A 19,242-nucleotide genomic window follows, 5' to 3' on the forward strand; every position below is an offset into this window, starting at 1 on the left:
GATTCTATGGTTCGCCACCAGTTTGTTGAGAGGAACGATCAGTTCCTTCAGTACCGACTAATCTTTGACAGACGGCGCACCGTCCATGTTGCTCTCCCTGCTCCTACTTTCTTTGACTTTCAGGCAAAAAGGATATGTGTTATAACCAGGGAGGAGGCGAACGAGTACGAGAGGAGGATGGAGGCAACTCGCCTCCAAGCTGCAGCTTGTCAGGCAGTAGTTGTTGTATCTCAGTATGACCCCGGCTACAACTTTGGATATCCACCAGGCCAGCCGTGGCCATAGACCAACTTAGCCCAAAATCCTAAGCTTGGGGGAGTACGTATTTCTCACCGACATTACATTCATGTTCACACACTCATGCCAGTCATCGGTGCTCATACTTTTTCATTGTAATATCTGTGCTAGTTTATTTTCTTTTCCAACATTCTTCTTATGTGTTCGAAAACCTTAAGAAAAACCAAAAAAATTAGTTGTAGCTTTTAGCTAGTTTACTTCCCATGCCTTCAGTAGTAATAATTAAAAGAAAGACCAAAAAGATTTCTCGTTCTTCTTTTGCTTGTTGGGAGCTTTCTCGTGTAAATAGTTTTGTTTCTTTTCGTTTCTTTTGGGGTCGAGAGGAGAAGACCATGATGAAAATGTTGAGTGGCTCTCATATGCATTATTGTTGATTTAACCAAGAGCCCATATTACCTTGTCTTCTCTTGTGTATTGAATGCTTGCAGATTCCAGCTTAGTCCAATGCACGTGCACTATTATTATTATCCACACCGTTCGGTCGTGCAAGTGAAAGGCAATAATGACGATATATGATGGACTGATTGATATGAGAAAAGCTGGTATGAACTCGACCTATCTTGTTTTTGTAAATATGATTAGTTCATCGTTCCTGATTCAGCCGATTATGAATGAAACATGTTTGCAATGACAATTAGGGATTATAGTTGCTCATGCCATGCTTAATTAGCTAGGAGTTTATAATGCTTTACCTTGTGTGCCAACATGCTATTAAAATGGTTGTGATGTGGTATGATAGGGTGGTATCCTCCTTTGAACAATTCGAGTGGCTTGACTTGGCACATGTTCACGCATGTAGTTGAAACAAAATCAACATAGCCTCCACGATATTTATGTTAATGGTGAATTATATCCTACTCGTGCTTGCACTCAGCGTTGATTAATTTTAATGCTTGTTCATGACTATTGTCGCTCTCTAGCTGGTCGCTTCCCAGTCTCTTTCTAGCCTTCACTTGTACTAAGCGGGATTACTGCTTGTGCATCCACTTCCATAAACCCCAAAGTTATTCCATATGAGTCCACCATACCTTCCTATATGTGATATCTACCTGCCGTTCCAAGTAAATTTGTATGTGCCAAACTCTAAACCTTCAAATAAAATTCTGTTTTGTATGCTTGAATAGCTCATGTATCAACTAGGGATGTCTATATGTTCCATGCTAGGCGGGTTATTCTCAAGAGGAGTGGACTCCGCTCCTCACTCACGAGAAAATGGCCGGTAGCCAGGATGCCCAGTCCCATGCTTAAATTAAAATAATTGCAAACAAAACTCCCCAGGATTGTTATTAGTTGGATGCACCCGTTGTTTCAGACAAGCCATGCATTGATGTTTGTTTGTGGTAGGGGGAGTATAAACTTTACCATTCTATTTGGGAACCGCCAATAATGTGTGTAGCATGGAAGATATCGAGATCTCTCGGTTGTTATGTTGACAATGAAAGTATACCACTCAAAAATATTGTTCATCTCTATTTCAAAATCGAGCTCTAGCACCTCTACAAATCCTTGCTTCCCACTGAGAAGGGCCTATCTATTTACTTTTATGTTGAGTCATCATCCTCTTATTAAAAATCACCTGTTGGAGAGCACCGCTGTCATTTGCATGTATTACTATTAGTTTACATTGAGTATAACTGTGATTGGATCTCTTTTACCATGAATTACAATGTTTAGTCAGTCCTTGAACCTCAAACGTGCTCTGCATTTATGTTTTGCGGTCTCAGAAAGGGCTAGCGAGATACCATCTTGTTATATCATATTATGATTGTTTTGAGAAAGTGTTGTCATCCGAGATTTATTATTATTGCTCGCTAGTTGATTATGCCATTGATATGAGTAAACATTGGACCTAAATATTATTGTGAATATGGTTAGTTCATAATCTTTGTTGAAAACTTGAATGCTGGCTCTACATATTTACAACAACAAGATCAAACAGAGTTTGTAAAACATTTCTTTATCACTTTCAGTTTGTCAACTGAATTGCTTGAGGACAAGCAAAGGTTTAAGCTTGGGGGAGTTGATACGTCTCCATCGTATCTACTTTTCCAAACACTTTTGACCTTGTTTTGTACTCTAACTTGCATGATTTGAATGGAACTAACCCGGACTGACGCTATTTTCAGCAGAATTGCCATGGTGTTATTTTTGTGCAGAAATAAAAGTTCTCGGAATGACCTGAAACTTCACGGAGAAAATGTGTGGAATATATAAAAAATACTGGCGAAAGAATCAACATCAGGGGACCCACCCCTGTCCACGAGGGTGGGGGCGCGCCCACCCCCCTGGGCGCGCCCACTGTCTTGTGGGCCCCCTGAGGCTCCACCGACCTCAACTCCAACTCTATATATTCACGTTCGAGGAGAAAAAAATCAGAAAGAAGGATTCATCGCGTTTTCGATATGGAGCCACCGCCAAGCCCTAATCTCTCTCGAGAGGGCTAATCTGGAGTCTGTTCGGGGCTTCGGAGAGGGGAATCTATCGCCATCGTCATCATAAACCTTCCTCCATCACCAATTTCATGATGCTCACCGCCGTGCGTGAGGAATTCCATCATAGGCTTGCTGGACGGTGATGGGTTGGATGAGATTTATCATGTAATCGAGTTAGTTTTGTTAGGGTTTGATCCCTAGTATCCATTATGTTCTGAGATTGATGTTGCTATGACTTTGCTATTCTTAATGCTTGTCACTAGGGCCCGAGTGCCATGATTTCAGATCTGAACCTATTATGTTTCCATGAATATATGTGAGCTCTTGATCCTATTTTTCAAGTCAATAGTCACCTACTATGTGTTATGATCCGGTAACCCCGAATTGACAATAATCGGGACCACTCCCGATGATGACTATAGTTTGAGAAGTTCATGTATTCACTAAGTGTTAATGCTTGGTTATGGTACTCTATTAAAAGGAGGCCTTAATATCCCTTAGTTTCCGATAGGACCCCGCTGCCACAGGAGGGTAGGACAAAAGATGTCATGCAAGTTCTTTTCCATAAGCACGTATGACTATATTTGGAATACATGCCTACATTACATTGATGAACTGGAGCTAGTTCTGTGTCACCCTATGTTATAACTGTTGCATGAGGAATCGCATCCGACATAATTATCCGTCACTGATCCAATGCCTACGAGCTTTTCACATATTGATCCTTGCTTAGTTACTTTTTCGTTGCCGCTGTTACAATCACTACAAAACGAATACTATTACTTTTGCCACCGTTACCGTTACTTTCATATTACTTTGCTACTAAATACTTTGTTGTAGATATTAAGTCTTTCTGGTGCGGTTGAATTGACAACTCAACTGTTAGTACTTGAGAATATTCTTTGGCTCCCCATGTGTCGAGTCAATAAATTTGGGTTGAATACTCTACCCTCGAAAATGGTTGCGATCCCCTATACTTGTGGGTTATCAATGTGCATTACCGAGAGGGCCCAGAGATACCTCTCCAATACTTGGAGTGACAAATCCTAATCTTGATCTATGCCAACCCAACAAACACCTTCGGAGATACCTATAGAGCATCTTTATAATCACCCAGTTACGTTGTGACGTTTGATAGCACAAAAGGCATTCCTCCAATATCCGGGAGTTGCATAATCTCATAGTCGAAGGAATATGTATTTGACGTGAAGAAAGCAATAGCAACAAAACTGAACGATCAATATGCTATGCTAATGGACGGGTCTTGTCCATCACATCATTCTTCTAATGATGTGATCTCGTTCATCAAATGACAACACATGTCTATGGTTAGGAAACTTAACCATCTTTCATTAACGAGCTAGTCTAGTAGAGGCTTACTAGGGACACAGTGTTTTGTCTATGTATCCACACATGTATCAAGTTTCTGGTTAATACAATTCTAGCATGAATAATAAACATTTACCATGATATAAGGAAATATAAAATAACAACTTTATTATTGCCTCTAGAGCACATTTCCTTCAATTTTTTCTTTATTGTGGCATGAATGTTCAGATCCATAAGATTCAAAAGAAAAGTTTAATATTGACATAAAAACAATAATACTTCAAGCATACTAACAAGGCAATTATGTCTTCTCAAAATAACATGGCCAAAGAAACCTTATCCCTACAAAATCATATAGTCTGGCTATGCTCCATCTTCATCACACAAAATATTCAAATCATGCACAACCCCAATGGCAAGCCAAGCAATTGTTTCATACTTTTGATGTTCTCAAACCTTTTCAACTCTCACGCAATACACGAGCATGAGCCATGGACATAGCACTATAGGTGGAATAGAATATGGTGGTTGTGGAGAAGACAAAAAGAAGGAGATAGTCTCACATCAACTAGGCATATCAACGGGCTATGGAGATGCCCATCAATGGATATCAATGTGAGTGAGTAGGGACTGCCATGCAACGGATGCACTAGAGATATAAGTTTATGAAAGCTCAAAAAGAAACTAAGTGGGTGTTCATCCAACTCGCTTGCTCATGAAGACCTAGGGCAATTAGAGGAAGCCCATCATTCGAATATACAAGCCAAGTTCTATAATGGAAAATTCCCACTAGTATATGAAAGTGACATCATAGGAGACTCTCTATCATGAAGATCATGGTGCTACTTTGAAGCACACATGTGGTAAAAGGATAGTAGCATTTCCCCTTCTCTCTTTTTCTCTCATTTTTTTTGTTTGGGTTCTCTCTTTTTTTTGGCCTCTTTTTTATTTTATTTTTATTTTTTCCGTCCAGAGTCTCATCCCGACTTGTGGGGGAATCATAGTCTCCATCATCCTTTCCTCACATGGGACAATGCTCTAATAATGATGATCATCACACTTTATTTACTTTACAACTCAAGAATTACAACTCAATACTAGAACAAATAGATTACTCTATATGAATGCCACTGGCGGTGTACCAGGATGTGTAATGACTCAAGAAAAGCATGTATAAAAATGATGAAAGGTGTCTTTGCCACAAATACTATGTCAACTACATGATCACGCAAAGCAATATGACAATAATGAAGCCTGTCATAATAAACGGAAAGGTGAAAGTTGCATGGAAATATATCTCGGAATGGCTTGGAAATGCCATAATAGGTAGGTATGGTGGCTGTTTTGAGGAAGGTATATGGTGGCTGTATGGTACCGGTGAAAGTTGTGTGGTACTAGACAGGCTAGCAATGGTGGGAGGGTGAGAGTGTGTATAATCCATGGACTCAACATTAGTCCTAAAGAACTCACATACTTATTGCAAAAATCTATTAGTCATCGAAACAAAGTACTACGCGCATGCTCCTAAGGGGGTAGATTGGTAGGAAAAGACCATCGCTCGTCCCCGACCGCCACTCATAAGGAAGACAATCAAAAAATATCTCATTCTCCAACTTTGTTACATAATGGTTCACCATATGTGCATGCTACGAGACTCACAAACCTTAACACAAGTATTTCTCAAATTCACAATTACTCACTAGCATGACTCTAATATCACCATCTTTATATCTCAAAACAATCATAAGGAATCAAACTTCTCATAGTATTTAATGCACTTTATATGAAAGTTTTTATTATATCTATCTTGGATGCCCATCATATTAGGACTAAATTTATAACCTAAGCAAATTACCTTATTGTTTAAGACTCAAAATAATATAAGTGAAGCATGCGAGTTCATTAATTTATTCAAAATAAAACTACCGCCGTGCTCTAAAAAGATATAAGTGAAGCACTAGAGCAAACGACAAACTACTCCAAAATATATAAGTGAAAATCAATGAGTAGTCGAATAATTATGTAACTATGTGAAGACTTTCTAACATTTAAGAATTTTAGATCTTGGGATATTATTCAACAGCAAGCAAATCCTAATAAAATAAAATGACGCTCCAAGCAAAACACATATCATGTGGTGAATAAAAATATAGCTCCAAGTAAGGTTACCCATGAACGAAGACGAAAGAGGGTATGCCATCCAGGGCATCCCCAAGCTTAGGCTCTTGGTTGTCCTTGAATATTACCTTGGGGTGCCTTGGGCATCCCCAACCTTAGTGTAACATCCCAAAATTCTAAATTTTGGAATTTTATATTAATTAAGAAATAATAATTGCTTGTGTGATTTGTTGTGTGAAACAGAGTGAAATTTGAAACTTTTTTGAAAGTTTAATGAGAGGGAATGAAATGACTTACCCAAACTTTCACCTTGCATTTATGATCTCCATGAATTAAAATTCATTTCATCACAAAACCCTAGAGTGCAGATGATATGACTTCTTCCATTTAAATAAATGAAAAGGGTTTTGAAAATATTTGAATTCCATTTGGAAATATTCCAAATTCCGAAACTTTATGCAACTCAATGAGTTTCATGAGAGAAAATAAAATGACTTGTTCAAATGATAAGAAAGAGAGTTGGAAGTTTCAAAGAATCAAATTGAAAGTCCTTTTGTAGTTATTTTGAAACCCACTTTCAATTTGCAGTTATTTGGATTTTATTAAAATTATTTTTCTCCAAAAATAAAATATATGGAAAATAGGGTAAAATGATTCCCTATAGTAAAAAAGTGGAAAAAAATGAGTTTGAAATCGTTTTGGTATTTTAAAATATTTTTATTTGGTTTTCAAATGAACCAGCAGCACTGTTTGCTTTATTTAAATTTTTGTGGAATTTATTTGCCGCTGAAAATATGTTCATCATTTAGGAAATCTTTTTCAGAAAAAAATTATATATAATATGCCTATGTACAATTTTACTTTTATTTATTCATTTTTCCTTTTTTGTTTCTATTAAAAAAACAGCGCGTCCTGGCGCTAGCCAGCCGGCCCGACTGGCCTTTCGTCCCATGGCCGAGCCAATGCACGAGGCGCTACGTGCCCGCCCCGTGGCCCTCTCTCTCTCTCTCTCTCACGCTCGATTGCAACCGCCAACAGGTGGACCCCGGCTTGTCAGGGTCGTCTTCGTCCTCGCGCCGGAGTCCCGCACGTCCACGTCTCGCTGGCCACCGTCTGAATCCGGCCAGGCCTCTATCCCGAGCCTGGCCCCTCTTCCACGAAGACCCTGTATAAATACTCGGGGGCCCCGACCTCATTTTCTCCTTAAACCGCAGACACTCTCACCTCTCGGCGCCTGCGTCGATCTCGCCGGAGCTCACGAGCACCGACGTCTCCCCGACGCCAATGACACCCCTCCGCTGTCGCCCCACCTTGTCTGTGCATCGTTGAGGAGCACCATCATCACCTTTGCCTTCCCCGTGCCGCATTCGAACGCCGGAGCCAGCGCCTCGTCATTGCCGCCCTCGCCGGAGCTCGCGGACCACAGGAGCTCCACCAAGCTTGTTCCGCCTCGTCAAGTCGTCCTCGGTCCTCGATTTCACCACCAACGGAACCCCAACCGAGCATCGCTTCTCCCTGACCCCTCTGCCATGCCGAAGGACCACCGGAGCAGCTGTCCCATCGACAACCGACCCTCCGCGGCCTCCTTCTCCGGCGACGTCGACGCCCACCACCGCGGTAAGCCGTCGCTCCCTCCCGGTCGTCCGATCTCCATCCCACGATCTAGATTAGATCGGTTCTGTTTTTTATTTCAAATCGTTTTTTCTCTAAATAGTGAACTTTCACTAGATTAGTTATGTAGTGGACGTTTTCAGCCAGTAGTATTCTGACACGTGTCCAGGGACTTAGTTGTAGATAGTTTTTTCATATTAGTCCCTATTTTTCAAACTAGCACAGCTTTTCAACCGTTGGTCCAAATTCAGTGAAACCAACGCCAAATTCTTCATCATGATCTCAACTATCCAGAGAACATATAAAAGCAACCTTTTGAAATTTAAAAATTTGAATTAGATCAAATTCAAATTCAAACTTGTTTTGGCTATAACTTGAGTTTTATAACTCTGATTTAATTGATTCTTTTTGCAAATCATAGCTCTTGGCATGTACTTTCTGTTAAGATCAAAATCACACAATTTTGCTGCTGTTAAAAATAAGTTTCTGTCCAGAAGATTTATTTGATGGTTTTGAAGTTTCCGAAGTATGTTCTTCGTTCTTTTGAATTTTTGAGTGATTGCTTATGTGTGCAAATAATTGCTTGCTTACGATAGATTTATCAGAGTGTGACGAGTAGAACCACCAGAATTATGAGTGTGAAGAATCTTCATCAACAGTACAAGGCAAGTTCACACCTTGATCATACTTTTCTATACCCAGTTTTTATTATGCATTAGTTTCACCCTCAAAGATTGCATGAGTAGGTTTGGGAACATGTGGTTATTGCTATGTAGTTCATGAGGTAGGAACCTATTACCTTTGATCACCCCGGGAATATACGTTATGCTCATATATTGCTTAGCCATGCTCTTAAACAGGGATTGGTATGAGAGATTCATGCAAGTTATGAGAGAAATAATAATTAAGGGTAACTTAAGGTGGAAACATCAACACACATCTCGGTGGAATGGTTGGGGCACCTTGAGAAACGAGTGCTTGCCCAAGGGGATCCCGGAGTACCCGTGTGATCACCCTATGGAATGCCACCCAGGCTCAAAGGAATCATATAATATTTCATGCCTAGATACTTCCGTGTGCAGCGACAAGCCGTTATGGGCTCTGGCATAGTTAAGTAAGTTGTGGGAAACCTTTCCATGATAGGCTAGCAGATGTAGGGGAATTGTAGGTGTACTAGCCTATCTATCGGTTAAGGGGACCTCTTCTATAATGAAAACTTCCCACTAGTATATGAAAGTGATATCATAGGAGACTCTCTATCATGAAGATCATGGTGCTACTTTGAAGCACAAGTGTGGTAAAAGGATAGTAACATTGCCCCTTCTCTCTTTTCTCTCATTTTTTTATTGGCCCTTCTCTCATTTTTTGGCCTCTTTTTTTCGTCCGTAGTCTCATCCCGACTTGCAGGGGAATCATAGTCTCCATCATCCTTTACTCACATGGTACAATGCTCTAATAATGAAGATTATCACACTTTTATTTACTAACAACTCAAGAATTACAACTCGATACTTAGAACAAAATATGACTCTATATGAATGCTTCCAGTGGCGTACCGGGATGTGCAATGAATCAAGAGTGACATGTATGAAAGAATTATGAATGGTGGCTTTGCCACAAATACGATGTCAACTGCACGATCATGCAGAGCAATATGACAATGATGAAGCATGTCATAATAAACGGAATGGTGGAAAGTTGCATGGCAATATATCTCGGAATGACTATGGAAATGACATAATAGGTAGGTATGGTGGCTGTTTTAAGGAAGGTGTATGGTGGGTGTATGGTACCGGCGAAAGTTGTGCGGTACTAGAGAGGCTAGCAATGGTGGAAGGGTCAGAGTGCGTTTAATCCATGGACTCAACATTAGTCATAAAGAATTCGCATACTTATTGCAAAAATCTATTAGTTATCGAAACGAAGTACTACGCGCATGCTCCTATGGGGGTAGATTGGTAGGAAAAGTCCATCGCTCGTCCCCGACTGCCACTCATAAGGAAGACAATCAATAAATAAATCATGCTCCAACTTCATCACATAACGGTTCACCATACGTGCATGCTACGGGAATCACAAACTTTAACACAAGTATTTCCATAATCCACAATTACTCACTAGCATGACTCTAATATCACCATCTTTATATCTCAAAACAATCATAAAGAATCAAACTTCTCATAGTATTCAATGCACTTTATATGAAAGTTTTTATTATACCCCCCTTGGATGTCTATCATATTAGGACTAAATTTATAACCAAAGAAAATTACCATGCTATTTAGAGACTCTCAAAATAATATAAGTGAAGCATGAGAGTTCAATAATTTCTATAAAATAGAACCACCGTCATGCTCTAAAAAGATATAAGTGAAGCACTAGAGCAAAACTACCTAGCTCAAAAGATATAAGTGAAGCACATAGAGTATTCTAATAAATAATGATTAATGTGTGTCCCTCTCAAAAGGTGTGTAAAGCAAGGATGATTGTGGCAAACTAAAAAGCAAACACTCAAATCATACTAGATGCTCCAAGAAAAACACATATCATGTGGTGAATAAAAATATAGCCTCAAGTAAAGTTACCGATAGACGAAGACGAAAGAGGGGATGCCTTCCGGGACATCTCCAAGCTTAGGCTCTTGGTTGTCCTTGAATATTACCTTGGGGTGCCTTGGGCACCCCCAATCTTAGGACATTTCCACACCTTATTCCATAGTCCATCAAATCCTTACCCAAAACTTGAAAACTTCACAACACAAAACTCAACAGAAAATCTCATAAGCTTCATTAGTATAAGAAAATAAATCACCGCTTTTGGTACTATCGTGAACTCTTTCTTTATTTATATTGGTGTAATATCTACTGTATTCCAACTTCTACATGGTTCATACCCCCCGATACTACCCATGGATTCATCAAAATAAGCAAACAACACATAGAAAACAGAATCTATCAAAAACAGAATGGTCTGTAGTAATCTGCAACTCTAGAATACTTTTGTAACTTCAAAAATTCTGAACAATTAGGACAACCTGAGCAATTTGTTTATTAATCTTCTGCAAAAAGAATGAGTATTTTATCACGCTTCTGTTAAAAACGAGTATTGTTTTCCTGAGCGCAAAAGTTTCTGTTTTTCAGCAAGATCAAATCAATTATCACCGTAAGCCATCCCAAAGGTCTTACTTGGAACAAACACTAATTAAAACAAAAAACCATATCTAACCAGAGGCTGGATGAGTTATTCAAAGCAAAACAGGAACAAAAAGCAAAGAACAAAAATAAAATTGGGTTGCCTCCCAACAAGCGCTATTGTTTAACGCCCTTAGCTTGGCATAAAAACACAAATAGATCTAGGTATTGTCATCTTCCCCTTTTGGAAGCAAAGAGAGAATTTCTTATCCATAGCATTTATCTTTCTATTTTGTGAAAGCACATGGCCATTAATAGTAGAAGAAAGATTAAGCATAGTACCAAAATTTGCATCTAAACTAGCTTTCATCTCTCTGATTATTTCATTTTGATAGAAGCACATAAGAGCGGTTGATTCAACACTTTCACCTTTGGAGTGACCCAATATGGTTTTCATCTTTTCATAAGTATCAAAGGCATCTCCTCCAGGAAAACTGTTTTCAAATATAGATTCTAAAACTTGTTTAAAGGAAAGAGGCAAACTAACATAAAAGCTTCTCAAGTATATCTTAATATGATATTGAGGCAAATGGCTAGCTCGAATCCTCAATAGTCTATCCCAAGCATCTTTTAAAGATTCATCAAGCAAGTAATGAAAAACTCCGGGGTCATCTTCATCAAAATTGTTTAAATTTTTCTTAACAACATCGGAAGGTCTTTTCATAGCATCTTTACGATCTTAGAAAGAATAGAGGGGCTATCCAAGGCATTAAAATTTGGGAGAAATCCCTTAGCCCTTATAAGGTCGGCCATAGAGAAAGGAAGAAGGACTTGGGAAAACAAGAGAACGATGAGAGAAAAGGCAAATCTTTTCAAAAATCGTTTTAGAAGTGGGGGAGAGGAAAACGAGAGGCGAATGGCGAATAATGTAAAGAGACGAGAGTTTATGATGGGTACTTGGTATGTCTTGACTTGGCGTAGATCTCCCTGGCAACGGCGCCAAAAATTCTTCCTGCTACTTCTTGAGCTTGTGTTGGTTTTTCCCTTGAAGAGGAAAGGGTGATGCAACAAAGTAGAGATAAGTATTTCCCTTAGTTTGAGAACCAATGTACCAATCCAGTAGGAGACAACGCACAAATCACCTAATACCTGCACAAACAATCAAACAACTTGCACCCAATGTGATAAAGGGGTTGTCAGTCCCTTCACGGTTACTTGCTAAAGTGAGCTATGATAGACATAGACGAAACTAAACAAAAGGTAAAGTAAATATTTTTGGTTTATAGATCGGAAAGTGAAAGATTGCAAAATAGTAGATCGGAAACTTATATGATGGAAAATAGACCCAGAGCCATAGGTTTCACAGGAGGCTTCTCTCATGATAGCAAATAATACGGTGGGTGAACAAATTATTGTCGAGCAATTTATAGAAAAGCGCAAAGTTATGACGATATCTAAGGTAATGATCATGAATATAGGCATCACGTCCGTGTCAAGTAGATCGAAACGATTCTGCATCTACTACTATTACTCCACAAATCGACCGACTCCTGCCTGCTGATACGTCCATGCATCATGCTTTTATATTGATATCTATTGCATTATGGGCTGTTATTACACATTATATCACAATACTTATGCCTTTTCTATCTTATTTTATAAGGTTTACATGAAGACGGAGAATGCCAGCAGCTGGGATTCTGGACTAGAAAAGGAGCAAATATTAGAGACCTGTTATGCACAACTCCAAAAGTCCTGAAACTTCATGGAGAATACTTTTGGAATATATAAAAATATTGTGCGAAGAAAGCACCAGAGGGGGGCCACCTGCCATCCACAAGGGTGGAGGGCGCGCCCTACCCCCTGGGCGCGCCCCCGTCCTTGTGGGCCACCTGGCAGGCACCCGACGCCCATCTTCTACTATATGGTGTGTTTTGACCTGGAAAAAATCAGAAGGAAGCTTTCAGGATGAAGCGGCGCCGTCTCGAGGCGGAACCTGGGCAGAACCAATATAGGGCTCTGATGGAGCTGTTCTGCCGGGGAAACTTCCCTCTCGGAGGGGGAAATCGAAGCCATCGTCATCACAAACAATCCTCTCATCGAGAGGGGGTCAATCTCCATCAACATCTTCACCAGCACCATCTCCTCTCAAACCCTAGTTCATCTCTTGTATCTGATCTTTGTCTCAAAACCTCATATTGGTACATGTGGGTTGCTAGTAGTGTTGATTACTCCTTATAGTTGATACTAGTTGGTTTATTCGGTGGAAGATTATATTTTCAAATCCTTAATGATAATCAATACTCTTCTGATCTTGATCATGAATATGTTTTGTGAGTAGTTACATTTGTTCCTAAGGACTTGGGGGAGTCTTGTTATAAGTAATCATGTGAATTTGGTATTCGTTCGATATTTTGATGAGATGTATGTTGTCTCTCCTCTAGTGGTGTTATGTGAACGTCGATTACATGACACTTCACCATTATTTGGGCCTAGGGGAAGGCATTGGGAAGTAATAAGTAGATGATGGGTTGCCAGAGTGACTGAAGCTTAAACCCTAGTTTATGTGTTGCTTCGTAAGGGGCTGATTTGGATCCATATGTTTCATGATATGGTTAGGTTTACCTTAATTCTTCTTTCGTAGTTGCGGATGCCTGCGAGTGGGTTAATCATAAGTGGGAGGCTTGTCCAAGGAAGGGCAACACCCAAGCACCGGTCCACCCACATATAAAATTATCAAAGCAACGAACGTGAATCATATGAGCATGATGAAAGCTAACTTGAGAACAATTCCCATCACTACAAAAAAATACACTTCTGTGATGATACGTGTTTGTCACAGTAGGTCACGTTTTCTGTCGTGCATGTACATCGATGAAAATTTTATGAAAGAATCAAGATAGTCATACATGTGTTGTCATAGAAGTGTTCCATGACATTACCGAAATTATCATCACGGAAGTGTCCACTTCCGTGATGATAAATCGCGCGTCATGGAAGTGCTTTCGTCAAGGGTAACCGACACGTGGCATCCACCGTAACGGGTCGCCGTTAAGCTATCGGGTTCGGTTTTGGATCCGATAACCCGCTAACAGCTATGACCAATGGCGATATTCCACATGTAAAATTCTCATTGGCTCACAGAAACACGTGTCAGCTCCGCGTTGGCACAAATGTCACTCATCCAATGGGCGAGATGTGCCTATGATATGTTGACACGTGGACCGGCACAAAAGTGGCCCATAAAGATTAAATGGGCCGGCTCAACTAAAGGCCCACAAGATTTTGTAGACCATAATGGGCCGGCCCAGCTAAAGGCCCACAAGATTTGGAAGACACTAGTGGGCCGGCCCACGGAAAGCCTGTTAATGGCATGTTCGCATATAGCCCATTTACGGCCTGCTAACTCAGGCCCCGTTATGGCCTATCTGAATTAGGCCCAGTAGCGTCATCTGGGCCGTCCAATATGATTCCAACCCATTGTAACTTCCGGCCCATGTATGGCCCATGACGTCTTTCTGCCTATATGAGGCCCTTTGTAACTCTTGGCCCATTAATGGCTCGTGGTGAAACTGGCCCGTAATGAACAGTGTATAGCTTTATACCCATTAACGGCCCATTATTCCATTGGGCCGTTTCCAGCCCGTGTTATCTTTCAACCTTCTTAGGGCCTGTTGGGGATATAACTACTAGGTATGACCCACCCAGGAGGGTCCGGGTCATGCCATTGGCGACTTAAAGATGAAGAGGCCCGATAAGGTCCATGAAGATATGAAGATGGTGGTTCAAAGAGCAAGCCTATTGAAGGCCCAAGACCCAGAGGTGACTCGAGGACCAAAGATGTGATCCGCCATGTGTTAACTTGTTTTGCAAGGCAGGTTTAGTTAGAAACCGAGCTGCTCATGTTTGCGTGAGCGGGTCAGGACTCTATAAGCTGCCGGGCATCAACCTGTATATAAAGGGGTGACCCGGCGGCGAGTGAAGTCAAGAAACAGACAATCGAGAGTTAGGTCAAGCGTATTCGCTCCCTTGTAATCGAAACTCAAGCAATACAACTAGAAGCAGGACGTAGGCTTTTACCTCGTTGAGAGGGGCCGAACCTGGGTAAACTCTCTATGTCCTTTGTCCTGATCAACCCCTTTAAGCTAACCAAGTGCGATGGCTCCACACCTAAGTCCTTTCACTAGGGCATCTACCGTGATAAAACCACGACAGTTGGCACCCACCGTGGGGGCATAGCATGGTGGTTTTGAGTTCTTGAAGGGGCTTCTCAGGGATCAAGGGATATGTCGTGGGCCGAATGACTAAGAGTCGCCACGGCAAAATCTACATCGACGACGCAGGCTAGGGTCCCGAGGCCGATTCAATCGAATACAGGTACCAGGTCCCCTTTGATGGAATCCACGTCTTCACCGGCAAGATCGGTGAGTCGGAGCCTCAGCCGGACACCTGCACCGACATCATTGAGACGGCTCAGCGCACATGACCAGCCAAGGTACAGACCACCGTGAAGCACGCCTTCGTTGGTTTCATTCACGGTGCGGATCTTGAGGAAGGACCTGTATCCGGTGGAGAGACGACCATCTACTCTCATGATGAGTCCTCAACCGGTGAGACCAATTCAATGTATCAACTGCAAGACGACGGGCTTGGGGGCTATTTCGATGGCAACAGTATTTAGGACCCCTATGAGCCGTCGAACGGAGTCGCGATCTTCATGTCTGGCACACAACCGGTGATCAATTCATCAATTGTTGCGGCTATGACTTCCGGTTCAATGGCTGAGGCGACAGCCGGAGCGAGCGGCTCTGCGCACCCGCCGGCTCAAGTCTTATTCGAACTTTTGGATGCCTTGGCAACCTTATTAGCTACAGAGGTAATGTCGGTGACTCAAGCATAGCATAAGGTAGATGTCGCGAAGATACGAGATGAGATAGCTCAGACCAAGGAGGAGCTTAATGCCGAGAATGCTAGGATGGTGACAGAACGAGCCGCCCTAGATGCTGAGTCACAACGGATTCAAGCAAAAAAGTCGGTTAAGCTTGGATCAGAATGCGTCCAACGTTGTTCTGCGAAGGAGGCAACAGAGTCGTCTACCTTTGGAGTACGATGTGACGAATCTTTTCAACACACCTGGAGCTGGACCGAGCAATCCGGCTGAGGTAAACTAGGCTGTCGAGGTGCCCATGACCGGGGCGACGGCTCAGCCACGTGTCGCAGACCCGCCGCATTTGAATTTAACCCCACCACAGCAGGTGCCAACACCGCTGGGTCATTATTCTAACCCTCTGGATAACATGATTGTTGCGATGTCGCGGCTGGCGGCACTCTGCTACCTCTTGAGCACTGCGTTGGTTTTCCCTTGAAGAGGAAAGGGTGAGGCAGTAAAGTAGCGTAAGTATTTCCCTCAGTTTTTGAGAACCAAGGTATCAATCCAGTAGGATATCACGCTTGAGTCCCACGCACCTAAACAAACAAATAAGAACCCTGCAACCAACGCGATAAAGGGGTTGTCAACCCCTTCACGGTCACTTACGAGAGTGAGATCTGATAGATATGATAAGATAATATTTTTGGTATTTTTATGATAAAGAGAAGTAAAGATGCAAAGTAAAATAAACGGCAATAGAAATAACTAAGTGTTGGAAGATTAATATGATGGAAGATAGACACGGGGGCCATAGGTTTCACTAGTGGCTTCTCTCAAGAACATAAGTATTACGGTGGGTAAACGAATTATTGTCGAGAAATTGATAGAAAAGCGAATAATTATGTGAATATCTAGGTATGATCATGTATATAGGCATCACGTCCGTGACAAGTAGACCGAAACGATTCTGCATCTACTACTATTACTCCACACATCGACCGCTATCCAGCATGCATCTAGAGTATTAAGTTCATACGAACAAAGTAATGCTTTAAGTAAGATGACATGTTGTAGAGGGATAAACTCATGCAATATGATATAAACCCCATCTTTTTATCCTCGATGGTAGTCACTGGGATCGAGCACCGTAAGATTGAACCCAAAGCTAAGAACTTCTCCTATGCAAGAAAGATCAATCTAGTAGGCCAAACCAAACTGATAATTCGAATAGACTTGTAGAGATAAACCAATCATACATAAAAGAATTCAGAGGAGATTCAAATATTGTTCATAGATAAACTTGATCATAAACCCACAATTCATGGGATCTCGACAAACACACCGCAAAAGAAGATTACATCGAATAGATCTCCAAGAAGATCAAGGAGAACTTTGTATTGAGATCCACAGAGAGAGAAGAAGCCATATAGCTAATAACTATGGACCCGTAGGTCTGAAGTAAACTACTCACACATCACCAGAGAGGCCATGGAGTTGATGTAGAGGCCCTCCATGATCAATGCCGCCTCCGGCGGAGCTCCGGAAAAGGCCCCGAGATGGGATCTCTCGGGTATAGAAGGTTGCAGCGGTGGAATTAGGTTTTCCTGGTGCTCCTGGATGTTTGGGGGGTACGTGGATATATATAGGAGGAAGAAATTACATCGGTGGAGCAACGAGGGGCCCACGAGGGTGGAGGGCACGCCCAGGGGGTAGGCGCGCCCCCTGCCTCGTGGCTTCCTCGATTGTTTCTTGACGCCCACTCCAAGTCTCCTGGATCACGTTCGTTGAGAAAATCACGTTCCCGAAGGTTTCATTCCGTTTGGACTTCGTTTGATATTTCTTTTCAGCGAAACTCTAAAATAGGCAAAAAAACAGCAATTTGGGCTGGGCCTTCAGTTAGTAGGTTAGTCCCAAAAATGATATAAAAGTGTAAAATAAAGCCCATTAACATCCAAAAATAGATAATATAATAGATGGAGCAATCAAAAATTATAGATACGTTGGAGACGTATCAAGCATCCCCAAGCTTAATTCCTGCTCGTCCTCGAGTAGGTAAATGATAAAAGAAGAATTTTTGATGTGGAATGCTTTCTAACATATTGCTCAATGTAATTTTTATTTAATGTGGCATGAATGTTCAGATCCTAAAGATGCAAGATAAAAGTTTAATATTGACATAAAAATAATAATACTTTAAGCATACTAACTAAGCAATTATGTCTTCTCAAAATAACATGGCCAAAGAAAGTTATCCCTACAAAATCATATAGTCTAGCTATGCTCTATCTTCACCACACAAAATATTTAAATCATGTACAACCCCGATGACAAGCCAAGAAATTGTTTCATACTTTTGATGTTCTCAAACTTTTTCAATCTTCACGCAATATATGAGTGTGAGCCATGGATATAGCACTATATGTGGAATAGAATGGTGGTTGTGGAGAAGACAAAAAGAAGATAGTCTCACATCAACTAGGCGTATCAACGGGCTATGGAGATGCCCATCAATAGATATCAATGTGAGTGAGTAGGGATTGCCATGCAACGGATGCACTAGAGCTATAAGTATATGAAAGCTCAACAGAAGAAACTAAGTGGGTGTGCATCCAACTCGCTTGCTCATGAAGACCTAGGGCATTATGAGGAAGCCCATCATTGGAATATACAAGCCAAGTTCTATAACAAAAATTTACCACTAGTATATGTAAGTGATATAATGGGAGACTCTCTATCATGAAGATCATGGTGCTACTTTGAAGAACAAGTGTGGAAAAGGATAGTAGCATTGTCCCTTCGCTCTTTTTCTCTAAATTTTTTATTTGGGCCTTCTCTTTTTTTATGGCCTCTTTTTTTTATTTTTTATTTTTCGTCCGGAGTCTCATCCCGACTTGTGGGGGAATCATAGTCTCCATCAATCTTTCCTCACTTGGGACAATGATCTAATAATGATGATCATCACACTTTTATTTACTTACAACTCAAGAATTACGACTCAATACTTAGAACAAGATATGACTCTATATGAATGCCTCTGGCGGTGTACCGGGATGTGCAATGACTCATGAGTGACATGTATGAAAGAATTATGAACGGTGGCTTTGCCACAAATACGATGTCAACTACATGATCATTCAAGCAATATGATAATGATGAAGCGTGTCATAATAAGGGAACAGTGGAAAGTTGCATGGCAATATATCTCAGAATGGCTATGGAAATGCCATAATTGGTAGGTATGGTGGCTGTTTTGAGTAAGGTATATGGTGGGTTTATGGTACCGGCGAAAGTTGCGCAATACTAGAGAGGCTAGCAATGGTGGAAGGGTGAGAGTGCGTATAATCCATGGACTCAACATTAGTCATAAAGAACTCACATACTTATTGCAAAAATCTATTAGTTATCGAAACAAAGTATTATGCGCATGCTCCTAGGGGGATAGATTGGTAGGAAA

The sequence above is a fragment of the Triticum aestivum genome, chromosome 1A (genome assembly GCF_018294505.1).
Source record: "Triticum aestivum cultivar Chinese Spring chromosome 1A, IWGSC CS RefSeq v2.1, whole genome shotgun sequence".
In the NCBI taxonomy this organism is placed as follows: domain Eukaryota; kingdom Viridiplantae; phylum Streptophyta; class Magnoliopsida; order Poales; family Poaceae; genus Triticum; species Triticum aestivum.